This window comes from Salmo trutta, chromosome 11 (genome assembly GCF_901001165.1).
Source record: "Salmo trutta chromosome 11, fSalTru1.1, whole genome shotgun sequence".
Lineage (NCBI taxonomy): Eukaryota > Metazoa > Chordata > Actinopteri > Salmoniformes > Salmonidae > Salmo > Salmo trutta.
The window spans coordinates 8,526,081-8,538,854 of NC_042967.1; the positions used below are offsets into that span (position 1 = coordinate 8,526,081).

General features: G+C 43.3%; 1 protein-coding gene and 1 long non-coding RNA gene across 6 annotated transcripts in view; one reads left to right on the forward strand and one right to left on the reverse strand.

The window, feature by feature from the left end:
• The window catches only part of LOC115201835 (zinc finger protein 19-like), a 90,454-nt gene that overhangs the window by 56,700 nt on the left and 20,980 nt on the right, over positions 1 to 12,774 (reverse strand). The gene's annotated exons all lie outside the window — the stretch shown is intronic.
• LOC115201954 (uncharacterized) lies at positions 1,901 to 3,915 on the forward strand. The gene is made up of 2 exons (XR_003879855.1): positions 1,901 to 2,474; positions 3,047 to 3,915. It is a non-coding gene; the product is annotated as an uncharacterized LOC115201954 (long non-coding RNA).

The window sequence follows — 12,774 nt, forward strand, 5'->3', positions numbered from 1 at the left end:
TATTCAAACCACCCACGCATTGAATGGGCTCTCTGAGAACCTCTTCCTGCAGTGCGTACAGGCGAATGGCCTCTCTCCCGTTTGGACCTTCAGGTGCATCTTCAGATGGTGCTGGTGGGAGAACCTCTTCTCGCACTGGGGGCAGCTGTATGCTTCTCCCCTGTGTGGACCCTCTGGTGCCTCTTCAGGCTGGATGAGTGGGAGAAACTAGCACGGCACAGGTGACAGCCGAACGGTTTCTCCCCTGTGTGGACCCTCTGGTGCCTCTTCAGGTCACCAGCCTGTGCAAAGCGCATGTGACACTGGGTACAGCTGAAAGGTTTTACCCCTGTGTGGACCCTATGGTGCCTCTTCAGGTCACCAGCCTGGGCGAAGCGCATGTGACACTGGGTACAGCTGAAGGGTTTCACCCCTGTGTGGACCCTCTGGTGGATCTCCACTTTCTGGGGGCAGCTGAAGCCTTTGTTACAGAACATACAGAAGAATCGTTTCTCTTTACTACTGCCTGATGTTGCTCCCCCTCCCTGAGCCTGGGCTCTAGTTGTGTCGTTTGAGTTCAATACCTGATCGAAAAGGATGTGGCCGTGTGAATCAGAAGGCCCCAACGACATGGACACTGGGTCGCGATCTCTGAGCGTGTGTAAAGGGGAGTTGGTTGTGACATTTGGATTTGTCTCTAAGCTTTCGCTGTAATCTAAGAAATCTCTGCCCTGTGATTGTCTGTCTCCTAGGTGACTATCTGCATTCCATGTGGGAGGAGCGTCGCCCTCCACTTTCACAGTCCCATCATCTACCACTATAACCTCCCCTTTCTTATCTAGGCACCCTTCAGAGTATACACTACTACTGTACCGGTTCCAGTCCCCTCTAGACAGATCAGTCTGTGTCTCTAAACCCAAGGATATGTTGCCAGGGTCCATCTCTGTAGTGTAAGAACAAGACGGATCATTGCCAGTCTCTAACGCGTCACCTGAGTCCAGATGGGAATGAACCGTCCTCGGGCTTCGATTACCGTAAAGTAAATACTCTGAGCCGGTAGCAGGAGTACAGCCCAGTCTCCCCGGCCCCAGTCTCTCTGGGTCTGACCTGTGGTCAGATGATCCGTCTTGTAAAAGCCTTTGTGTTACAGTTGAAGTATCTGTGTCTGACTTGAGTACGGCGTTCAGCGTTCCACTGACCTCCGTGATGCTGCATCGTGTCCTGGGCTGGGTCGCAGCAGCGGTGGATAGGTCCTCCGTGGCTACAGGTGGCGCCACTCCAGACGTTACACCAGTATGGATGCTTCTGCTGTGTCGTGGGTCCTCTTCTTCAGTCCTCTCTTGTTTCACCAGAGACAATCCTCCATGACCTGCAGCTTCTGCAGACTGGCACAAGAAGAGAGGTTATTACTGGAGTAGAATGAATAGAAATGAGTAGAATTGGATAACAATGTCGTAGTGAAGTCGCGACAAGCTCCAATATGGCAAACAAATTAGGATTTACATGTAAGCAAGTGAATAGCTGAGGGGAGCCTTTCTGAAATAAACGGGCCAGATTTTATTTACAAAGTGACTGTAGTTTTTTATGCAACACTATTACACTAACCTCTATCATGATAACGCGCTGGGTTGAGGTTCCACTCCCCTCGTCAACAGTGATTAGTTGGTCATCTCTCCATGTATTGTGTCCCACTGGCTTCACGAAGCTCCTGTGGCCTCCAGTGAGATGTCCTTCACCTTAGAGAGTGATTGGGGGGAAATGAGGTTGTTAGGTTTGCTACTGTCAATGCTCAACGCTATATTGTTCACCAATACAATTTTGCCACTGTCTAGAATTGGCAAGGATGTAAGCTAACCCTTCCCATAACTTCTTGATATAATATTTATAGATTGATTGATTATGTTCCATGCGTCACATTGTTTTAATTGAGTAAATAATAGGAAATGCAGTAAATCAAAAATATGGTTATAAATTATGAAATGGTGTCTTTGTGCAAGCTAAGTAAATCAGGGGAATAAGTTTTGCATAGTATCCAAAAACCGACCAAGACCCAATTCAAGTTAACCATAATGTGGCTAACGCATCTAAAGTCACACATGCGCAGAAGCGAACAGGGCTACATGTCACGCACCCTCGGCCTTCTGCAAAATGTACCTCTTGCGATTCCTTTGTATCGGTCGAGGATCTTGACACTACTGGGACGACTTGCGAGGACGCGCTCTGCGCGCTCCCGTGCCACCTTCAATTCCAATAGCTGTAGTTTCCTCCGCAATCCCCTGTTTTCTTTCTGGCTTTGAGACATTTCCAAACGAAACACTGCATAGTCGTCGTCTACGATTTTACAGATCTCTGCCACGGCTGCATTCGCTAGCACCTCCATAATGGAGGCTATTTGAGTGTGAAAAACCATACAGCTAGCCATTGTTAGCTAGCTTTACCTAGATAACATCGATTAACAAAGTCCAGTCTCCAACGTAAATTAAACACTACCTGGGGTAAGTATGTGATGCTGTGCTGTTATGAGTAATTGTTTTGGTTCCAGTATGTCAATAAACGTCTAAATAACAACAATTAAAAACGCTAAAGTGGTTCTTGGCCAATGTTCACTTCCGTTTACACTGAAGAGAACGGATCTTATTGGTGTGCGTCATAGCTCAAAGGGTGTGGCTAAATGAAAACGCGTACTAAATTTAAAGATATGCGGGCAGTAATTTGTATTACGTTATTGCTTATTACATTACACATTCAGGGCTCTAATTTACATTATAAACTGGGTAGTTGGAGCCCTGAATGCTGATTGACTGAAAGCCGTGATATACCACGGGTATCATTTATTTTTACTGCTCTAATTACGTTGGTAACCAGTTTTATAATAGCAAGAAGGCACCTCGGGGTTTGTGGCATATGGCCAATATACCATAGCTAAGAGCTGTATCCAGGCGCCCCGCGTTGCGTTGTGCGTAAGAACAGCCCGTACGCTTCGAACACACCGACTGTGTATTTACATCACTGATACATAACATTTTGCGCAGCTAGGCAACAATACTGATGCATGTATCTTTTGCAGATGGTCGCATGCGGTTGGACACATGGAGGAGAGACTCATTTTCGCAGTATCCTCAAAACCGTGTCTTTTTGACACAACTGCTGACAGCTACAGCGACATAAACACAAAAAATGCTGCTTGGAGACAAGTGTCCACGATAGTAGGATTGCCAGGTCAGTTTAGTAGTGGGCATGTGCCAGATGTGGCTAGTTAACGTGACCCACAACAATGGGTCCTGGAGAAGACTAGCCTACCTTCATCAGAGCAGGGGGAAAGTTATAGTCCTACTGAACATTCTGTAAAAGTACATGATGTCAAATAGGGACTATTAACTAGAGAGCCCTTTAGCTAGCTAGGTTGCACATAAAAACAATGTATCAAATATCAATCAATTATGGTATCAAAGGCTTTAAAAATGTACTAGAATGTATCTTACCGGAGACAAATCGCCAGGCATTCAACTGGGCTGATGGACTCCCGGTAGTTGGTATCCATCCGGATGATCCTGGCTCCAACCATCTGGAGCAGGTGATCGAACTGGCTTCGGTCCAGACGAAAGTAACTTCGGAATTCCTCTCCAAACAGTCGAAGCTCTTGAATGAGACGGTGGAGCTCCCCTGCCTGCTTTCGGGACTTTAACCATCTCTGGACCCACACAGACCTCCGCTTTCGGCGGGGCTGGTCCCGGCTCAACAGCGCGACCAAGACCATCTTCCTCAACGTTGGTCTCATTGTTGAAAGAGCCGACTCTGCTATCTTGACTATTATGCATTTCGCTCCAAAGCTGCATTTTGGAGGGAAATTATATTATAGGCTCTCACAATTAATTTGTGGATGTCATCGAATAAATAATATACTTGGCAAATAAATGAATAAAAAATGTAAAGAAATTCTCCCGTCAAACTGTTTTTATTATGTAATCCCACATTTTTTTCTACTGGATATGTGTGCAACAAAAATTCAACATTCACATTTTGCTACTTTCTGTCAAGTCTACGCATACAATTTGATGCATATGTTCGATAGAACGCACTGCAACTGCCTCTGCAACGCAATGCTGCAAGGCAAACGCAGTGTTCAATTGGAAATGAATGTACTTCTGGTGTATCGAAACGCAACGACGCAGTCGGTGTGTACGAAGCGTTAGCCGTGGTTTATTGGCCATATACCACACCCCCTCGCACCTTATTGCTTAAATATGGTCTGAATGCAGCAAGGGTACGTTCCCTTGCAAAGCCCATTCTTTCTTCACATTGACACCTCGTCGTCTTTGCCCATATTTTCTTCTCATTCTCATTGGCGCTACAGCAGACAAATGCCGCATTCACAAAGATACACACAGCGAGGCAGGGCTTAATGGGACCACGCCCCTGATTAGAGTACAGTTGTAGGGTACCCCATTACTCCTATGATAAATTGCTTACTTTACTCATATCCTGTATTATTTTTACAATAATTTCATTAACAATAAACATTTTGGATATGCTTGGTTGGTAATTTTTAACATACTTTTATGTCGTCTTAATCAACAAACTATACTGAACAAATATATAAACGCAACATGCAACAATTTCAATGATTTTGATGTTACAGTTCACCAGTTCGAATGACATTGTAGAGAAATTAACATTGAATTCTCTGGCAACAGCTCTGGTGGACATTCCTGCAGCCATCATGAATTGCACACTCCCTCAACTTGAGACATCTGTGACATTGTGTTGTGACAAAACTGCACATTTTAGAGTGGCCTTTTATTGTCCCCTGCACAAGGTGCACTTGTGTAATGATCATGCTGTTTAATCAGCTTGTTGATATGTCACACCTGTCAGGTGGATGGATCATCTTGACAAAGGCTAAAATGCTCACTAACAGGGATGTAAACAAATGTCTGCACAAAATGTGAGAGAAATAAGCTTTGTGTGTGTATGGAACATTTCTGGGATAATTTATTTCAGCTCATGAAACATGGGACCGACACTTTATATTTTTGTTCAATGTACATCATACCTAAAAACACTTTCATTCTAAATGTTAGCTTAATTATGTCACTCCGTGAGGCAGCCCGGTTCCAAATCGAATGCAATCAACTTTCAGAAGATAAAACAAGGAGGTGGGTAGATATGTTAGAATTGTAATACTAGGGTGTTATATTCTTTAGTAGGGATGTAAACAGAGTGAAGTTGTAGAGTAGATAATAGAAAATCATTAGAGGGTTTCAAACCAAGAGGGTCCCAATGGGGGAGGGGAGGTGAAAGCCTTGAAGAATATGACAACATTTATGGTTCTTTGTGGTTAGTGGAAAGTACTGGTTGTTTGAACAGGGAGTGGTCTAAAGATAGGAATGTGTGTGTATTATAAAAGGACTGAGTCCTCATTTTTGACTTTAGAGCTCTCATGAATAAAGATCTGTGAACCTTTTTTATAAAATCTGAGACTTTGCCCAATTATTAGTGAATCCAGGGTCTTACAAACCTCAAATTGGTTAAAGATTAAATGCATTATTGGGATTGAAAATTCCATTAACACTCTTTATACAGGCTAGTAGTAAAACAAATTATAGAAGAAGCATATAGATTCAATGTAACAAAAACCCATAGGCTAGCTAACACCGGAGCTAAAAATAGTTAGGGCGAATTGGCAGGCTAGTGCTAATGGACAGATCGAAAAAACATTATTATTTTTTTTTGTTGCACAGAACGGTTACCTGGAGGAAAATGGGGGAGGGTCATGCTTTTTCAATTTTGGTCAAGGGAGGGTTTAGTATTTTTTTTTTAATCTGGTCCAGGAGAGGGTCATGTAATTTGTAATTGACAAAATGTCAGTATTTCTCAGTGTTTTAGAATTAGTTGCTTATTGGGCTATATATCGGTGTGCCCAATGCCGATCATTTCTGATTCTCCGCTGGGTGCGCAATTTCAATTAAGGAGAGGGCGAAGATGAGGACCAGAGCTCAACTTTGATAGCTTGCTACTACTATAATTTATTTTATTAAAAACAATGTTTCTTGCCAATTATGTATTTATCATAGTTATTGACCTCACAATAAGCCCGATTCGAGTGACTTACATTGTGGTGCTGAAACGTGAAGCAGCAGCAAAGGCACAATCAATTGGAAATCGACAGCTCATGATGCTGAAAGTAGACAAATCCGTTTAATACCCTCTCATTCCCCGTCAATTAGAGACTTGGTCCTTCACTGACCAAGAGGAAGGCTATTTAAAGAGTGCATGGTGGGTGGAGGAATTGACCGACAAATCGATGGACATAGCAGCCTATAGCCTAATTGTCTGTCAAACAGACTTGCGTTTTATTAAAGAAAATTGCAAAAAGCACAGGCCTACCCCTTTTACAGCTTATGATTGGAAAGAAAATAAAACTGATCTGATTATATAAGGTGATCTACAGTATAACAGCGCTTTGGCTGCAATGCCTTATGCTAGAAACAAGCTGTGAAATAACCTGGAAAGACGTGACTCCGATGCGTATGGGAATATATGGGGAATGGTTCCCAGATATCCCATGTGTACATCTCAAGCCACACTGCTACGATTTCTTCCCTATGTCTGTTAAGGCTACTCAGGAAGGAGGAGCTTATATAACAGTTTGCACTTGATGGGCGTCCATGGTGTGAACAGTCTGGTGCTTCTTCACATAGTTCGCCTCAGTAAAGCGCTTCCCACACGTGGGGCAGGCATATGGCTTGTCGGCGTCTGTCCTACTGCTCGGCCTCCCACATTGTGACCCAATGACACCAGAGGAGGTAGAAGCAGGAGCCACCACCCTCAGGTGGTTAATCTTTGAGCTCCCTCCATGAACTCTAGCCATTGTTTTGGGTGTTGTTGGGATTGTGTGCTGTGTTATAGGCTAGGTACCTCTTGGGGTGAACGCCCACAAGAGGTACCTATACAGACCCTATGAACCAATTCGCTAGGCATTGGATGAGATCCTGAAGGAGAAGACACTTCCTGAAAGATTACCACCAGGGGGGGTCACTCCCCGCTCTCTGTGAAGGCTGAAGCGCAGGGTGACCTGCTCTGTCCATCATGGATACTGTGGTGTTTGTATCATAGGAACAGGAGGGTCTATCTCTATCAGCCCCAGACCCTGCTTCATCCCTGCACTGAGACTGTGAAGAGAAGGGCCTTTTTGATGACTGTATCTCTGACTAGAGCCTCTCTCTCTCTGATGACCACCAAGACTGAGGTTGTTCAATCCACCTGTCCACTGGTTGTGTTCTGTGTGGTGGAGTCCAGTCTCTCCCACCAGCAACATCAGATATCAGCAGGTCCTCATGGACTGCAGACTGTAAAACACATATTGAACAGAAAAGCATAATGGTTTATATAAAACTCTTTGCTGTACACATAGAAACATTACATTATAAAATATTAACCACAATCAAGCCCATTTCTAATGTGATTCAAGTACCTAACTATATGGAGCCATTGGAGTTTATTATTTTTTTTAAAATCCATGTGTTGATTCAAGAATTAAGTATGTTTTGGATTGACTGAAATAAGGGAAACTCAGTCCCTGCAATTATAAAAATAACCAAGTCAGTCAGCACAGAGTCAATTTTCTATTTAATTTCAACAAAATGGTCACTATGGTAACACTTTTCTGTAAATATGGTACCCTCGCTTTGATAAATAATTTTAGAACGCTTTGAAAAAGGTTTGCTTTAATAAAATTATTTAAAAAATGCTTTGAAAAAGTTTCAACATCGTTGCTACTTGTCAAGAAAACATTCATTAAGGCACTATCATTTCCTTATAAAACACCAGCATCAAACAGGACAAGGTTGTCACTTTCCATCTGAGAATCATTTTTACACCATCACACCAACCACCATCTCCTCTGCCTCATCATACTCATTCTTTCCTCAGTTCACCTCATCCAGTTCTCTACTAAATCCTAAACCAACAGAATTAACTACAAACAAACTAGTACATACACTATTCATGGGACGTGTGCATTTTCTGCTGGTGTATTGTCAGGTAGCTCCTCTCTAAGAACCTCATCACGAAGTGCGAACGGGTGAATGGCCTCTCCCGTGTGGACCTTCAGGTGCATCTTGAGATGGTGCTGGTGGGAGAACCTCTTTTCACACTGAGAGCAGGTGTAAGGCTTCTCCCCTGTGTGGACCCTCTGGTGCCTCTTCAGGCTGGAGGAGTGTGAAAACCTGGCCCTGCACAGGAGGCAGCTGAAAAGTTTCTCCCCTGTGTGAACTCTCTGGTGCCTCTTCAGGCTGGACAAGTGTGAAAAACTGTCCCGGCACAGGTGGCAGCCGAACGGTTTCTCTCCCGTGTGCATCCTCTGGTGGATCTCCACCTGTTTAGAGAAACGAAAGGCTTTCCCACAGAACGAACACGGGAAGCGCTTCTCTTTGTCACCGGATTTGCTGATAGCGTCACTACTACTGTCATTTGTCAATGGGTTTGTGTAGCCATTTAGTGTTGAGGCACTGGCATTGTCTGAGGTCTGGTTTAACGTAAGGAAAGTGTGAGGAGGACGAAGGCCAGGGAGTGTCCGTGTTGTCTCAGGGTCCATGTTCCAGTTGATAGATCCTATAGAAGGCAGGCTGAAGGCAGCACCTGTTAGGGGGTTAACCTGAGGTGCCATCAGTCTCTCTGAATCACAACTATAGGAGCAGGACGGAGCATCGCTAGCCGAGTATGTATCTGTTCTCTCCAGCTGAATACAGACACCTCCCCGTCCTCGCAGACCAAATCTACGCCTCGCCCTGGTCACAGACAATCTGTTGTCATGGAGACTAAATTCAGATGTTGTTTTGTGTTCCCCTGTCTGTTTCTGGTTGTGGTTAACAGTGTTGTTCCCCAGCCCAGAGTTAAGTACGCTGTCCCATCCACTAACATCCAATATGTCGCCTCTGGTCCTGGCCTGCTCGGTGATGGCGTTCCCTGGGCTCTTGGCTATACCAGTCTGGGAATCCAAGATGGTTGCCCAGTCTCCTCTGTTAGCCTCCTGCCAACCACCTGCAGGAAGATGTTACAAAATCTAATTCATAGACACGGCAGAGAAAACTCTATATATGGAGTTTGTCAATTACCTGGTCAAGTTCATACATTATAATATGTGTTTTTGTGTATAAACATAAGGTGTATTCATTTAATTTCATGAATGGAGAAAAAACAATAGCCGGGTACATCACTATTCCCATTGAAGATCTATTAGTGTATGTAGGATATATGTATTTCTTCCTTTCCTTGCTCCCCCATCTTTAGTCCACTCAGCAGATCAATGCTCTCTGGTCCGTCTTCTATCGTCTCCTCTTTGACCAGCAGCAGATCAGGATTCCCATCCTCCATGTCTACTGACTGTAAGAGATACAGAGTGAGAGGATGTTGGATCAAGAAATCTGATATGAGCATCCTGCTATGGAGCATCTTCTGATTGGGCAATGAGGGATTGCTATGAGTACTATGCAAACATGTTAGTTGATTTGATTACTTGACACTTTTTAATTCATGGTTTGATAATTGAAAGGCATGGTCCAAAACTTAAGACCAAATTAACCAAGACCTGGGCTTGTATCCACAAACTATCTCAGAGTAGAAGTGCTGATTGAGGATCAGGTCCCGCACCTGTCTATATAGTCTTATTCATTTTGATGACCAAACTGATCTTAGATCAGCACTCCTATTTTGTGGACAGGCCCTGACCTAGTACCATTAAAACATTAATTTGTAGTGGGTTCACCTCAGTGAGACTGTGTGTGGTCCTGTGCTGCTCAGCTGGTTCCTCTGTGGGTTCAGGAGGAGGTGAAGTCTGGTTGTCTTCCATGACCATGGTCCCCTCAGGGTTCCCCAGACCCTCCACACACCCCTCCTCCTTCAACAGCAGCACATCTGAACCCTCATCCTCCTGGAAGAGACAGGTGATACAGATTACACAGACATACACACAGGTAATAAACACACTTTAAACATGGAGGGTCCATACTTGCAACCACTTAAATTTAAATCGGGTCCCCGATTCAAAATATGTATCAGCCAATTAAAATCGTGATGAAACGCTAAATTGTAGCTGGTCCCATCAGACATGAGTTGTGCTAACCTCACTGATTTTATCCTGGCACAAGTTCTTCCAACCACACGTTCTGATCATCAAAACAACTATCACGTGTATTTGACTAACTGGTCAAATTGCTCTCTGTGTAAATTGCCTAGTCCACATAATTGTTGCAAATTATGGCAAGTGTTCGATTCACACTAGTTTTTCACACTCTTTGAAATGTAGATTTACATGTATTGTCTTAGTGTGTTGAAAAGGGACATAGCCTAGAGCCAACAACTTGAAAATGAAGATTAAGAATGAATCATTAAGCCTTGCAAACACACTGCTATTGGCTAATAATCATATTGCATAGGTTATTTAAATGGACACACTTAAATGTGGGCCTACATGTTTATATGCAATTTTATAATCATCTGCTTTGTCACAAGCTAGGTTTCCATTTCCTTCCAATTGGCAACAGATTTTCAAGCGAATATTTAAAAAATCTGCATAAAGAAAATATACGTTTTTGCTTAAGTTTTCATATACTTAATAAAAATCTGAAGTTCAATACGTTTTCAACCCTGAGTTTTGTCACAATCTGTAGAGTTGAAAAATAAACTTAACTGTTGCATTAAATAGCAAATGTGCCTACTCTGGCAGATACTGGTGATTTTACTGTGTCAAAAATTATCGACTCCCATAGAGTTGTTTTAGCAACTGCCACTGCCAAATGACCCTTAGTGTCAGTGCTGATAACTGGTGTTAATTGCTAAGGTGTAAAATGTTACTCTATTAGCTGTAGACTTTTACTCAGTAAGTGTAAACATCATCACAACCCTGCCCATAAATTCAGTTTCTGCGCTCAAATTTTCTATTTTCTCAATGCCATTGTTGGATTCACAAAATCCTAATTTGTTCTACGCAAAGGTGAGTTAAGCAATTATTTCACTGATATTATTTAGCTATATTAATTTAAACACTTGGTTGTCAGACTTCAGTGTAACATAAAAAGTCTAACAGTTTTGACTTCATGTGTGTTGCAGCTATTGTTTCACTTTTTGCACGTCTTTGCGAACTTGTTAGGGCTAGGGTCCTTTTATCTCAATTTCCGCCTGACTGACGTGCCCAAAGTAAACTGCCTGTGGCTCAGGCCCTGAAGCCAGGATATGCATATAATTGGTACCATAGGAAAGAAAACACTTTGAAGTTTGTAGAAATGTTAAACTAATGTAGGAGACGATAACACAATAGATATGGTAGGAGAAAATCCAAAGAAAAACCAACCAGAATAAAAAACATTTGAGAGCCCATGCTCTTACAATGGAAAGTATAGGGAAATAATGAATTCTAGACCCCAGGATGCAATTCCTATGGCTTCCACAGGGTGTCAGCAGTCTATGTTCAAGGTTTCAGGCTTGTAATTTCCAAAACAAGTAAAAAATATGAGTTTTAGTACAGGGACACACTCTTGGAAATGTGTGTTTGGGCACGCGATGAAGACAAGATGCACCTGCTAATATTGGTTTCCTATTGAACATACTTCTTTCCGAATGAAATATTATAGTTTGATTACATTTTAGGGTATCTGAGGAGTCAATAGAAAGATTGACTTTTTTTAACAAAGTTTAGTGGTAGATTTTCGGATTGCTTTCTCTGCATGTTGAACGAGTGGATTACTCAAATCGATGGCGCCAACTAAACAGACTTCTTGGGATATAAAGAAGGATTTTATCTAACAAAACGACACTACATGTTATAGCTGGGACCCTTTGGATGACAAATCAGAGGAAGATTTTCAAAAAGTAAGTGAATATTTAAATTGCTATTTGTGAATTTATGAAACCTGTGCAGGTGGAAAAATATTTTGATGTGGGGTGCCATCAAACAATCGCATGGCATACTAGCGGGACGCCTAGCCCTAAGAAGTTTGAAAATGCACCTGTGGAACGGTCGTTAAGACACTAACATCTTACAGACGAAAGGCAATTAAGATCACAGTTATGAAAACTTAGGACACTAAAGAGGCCTTTCTACTGACTCCAAAAGAAAGATGCCCAGGGTCCCTGCTCATCTGTGTGAACTTGCCTTAGGCATGCTGCAAGGAGGCATGAGGACTGCAGATGTGGCCAGGGAAATAAATTACAATGTCCGTACTGTGAGACGCCTAAGACAGCGCTACAGGGAGACAGCACGGACAGCTGATCGTCCTCGCAGTGGCAGACCACGTGTAACAACACCTGCACAGGATCGGTACATCCGAACATCACACCTGCGGGACAGGTACAGGATGGCAACAACAATTGCCCGAGTTACACCAGGAATGCACAATCCCGCCATCAGTGCGCAAACTGTCCGCAATAGGCTAAGAGAGACTGGACTGAGGGCTTGTAGGCCTGTTGTAAGGCAGGTCCTCACCAGACATCATGGGCACAAACCCACCTTCGCTGGACCAGACAGGACTGGCAAAAAGTGCTCTTCACTGACGAGTTGCGGTTTTGTCTCACCAGGGGTGATGGTCGGATTCGCGTTTATTGTCAAAGGAATGAGCGTTACACCGAGGCCTGTACTCTGGAGCAGGATCAATTTGGAGGTGCAGGGTCCGTCATGGTCTGGGGCGGTGTGTCACAGCATCATCGGACTGAGCTTGTTGTCATTGCAGGCAATCTCAACGCTGTGCGTTACAGGGAAGACATCCTCCTCCCTCATGTGGTATCCTTCCTGCAGGCTCA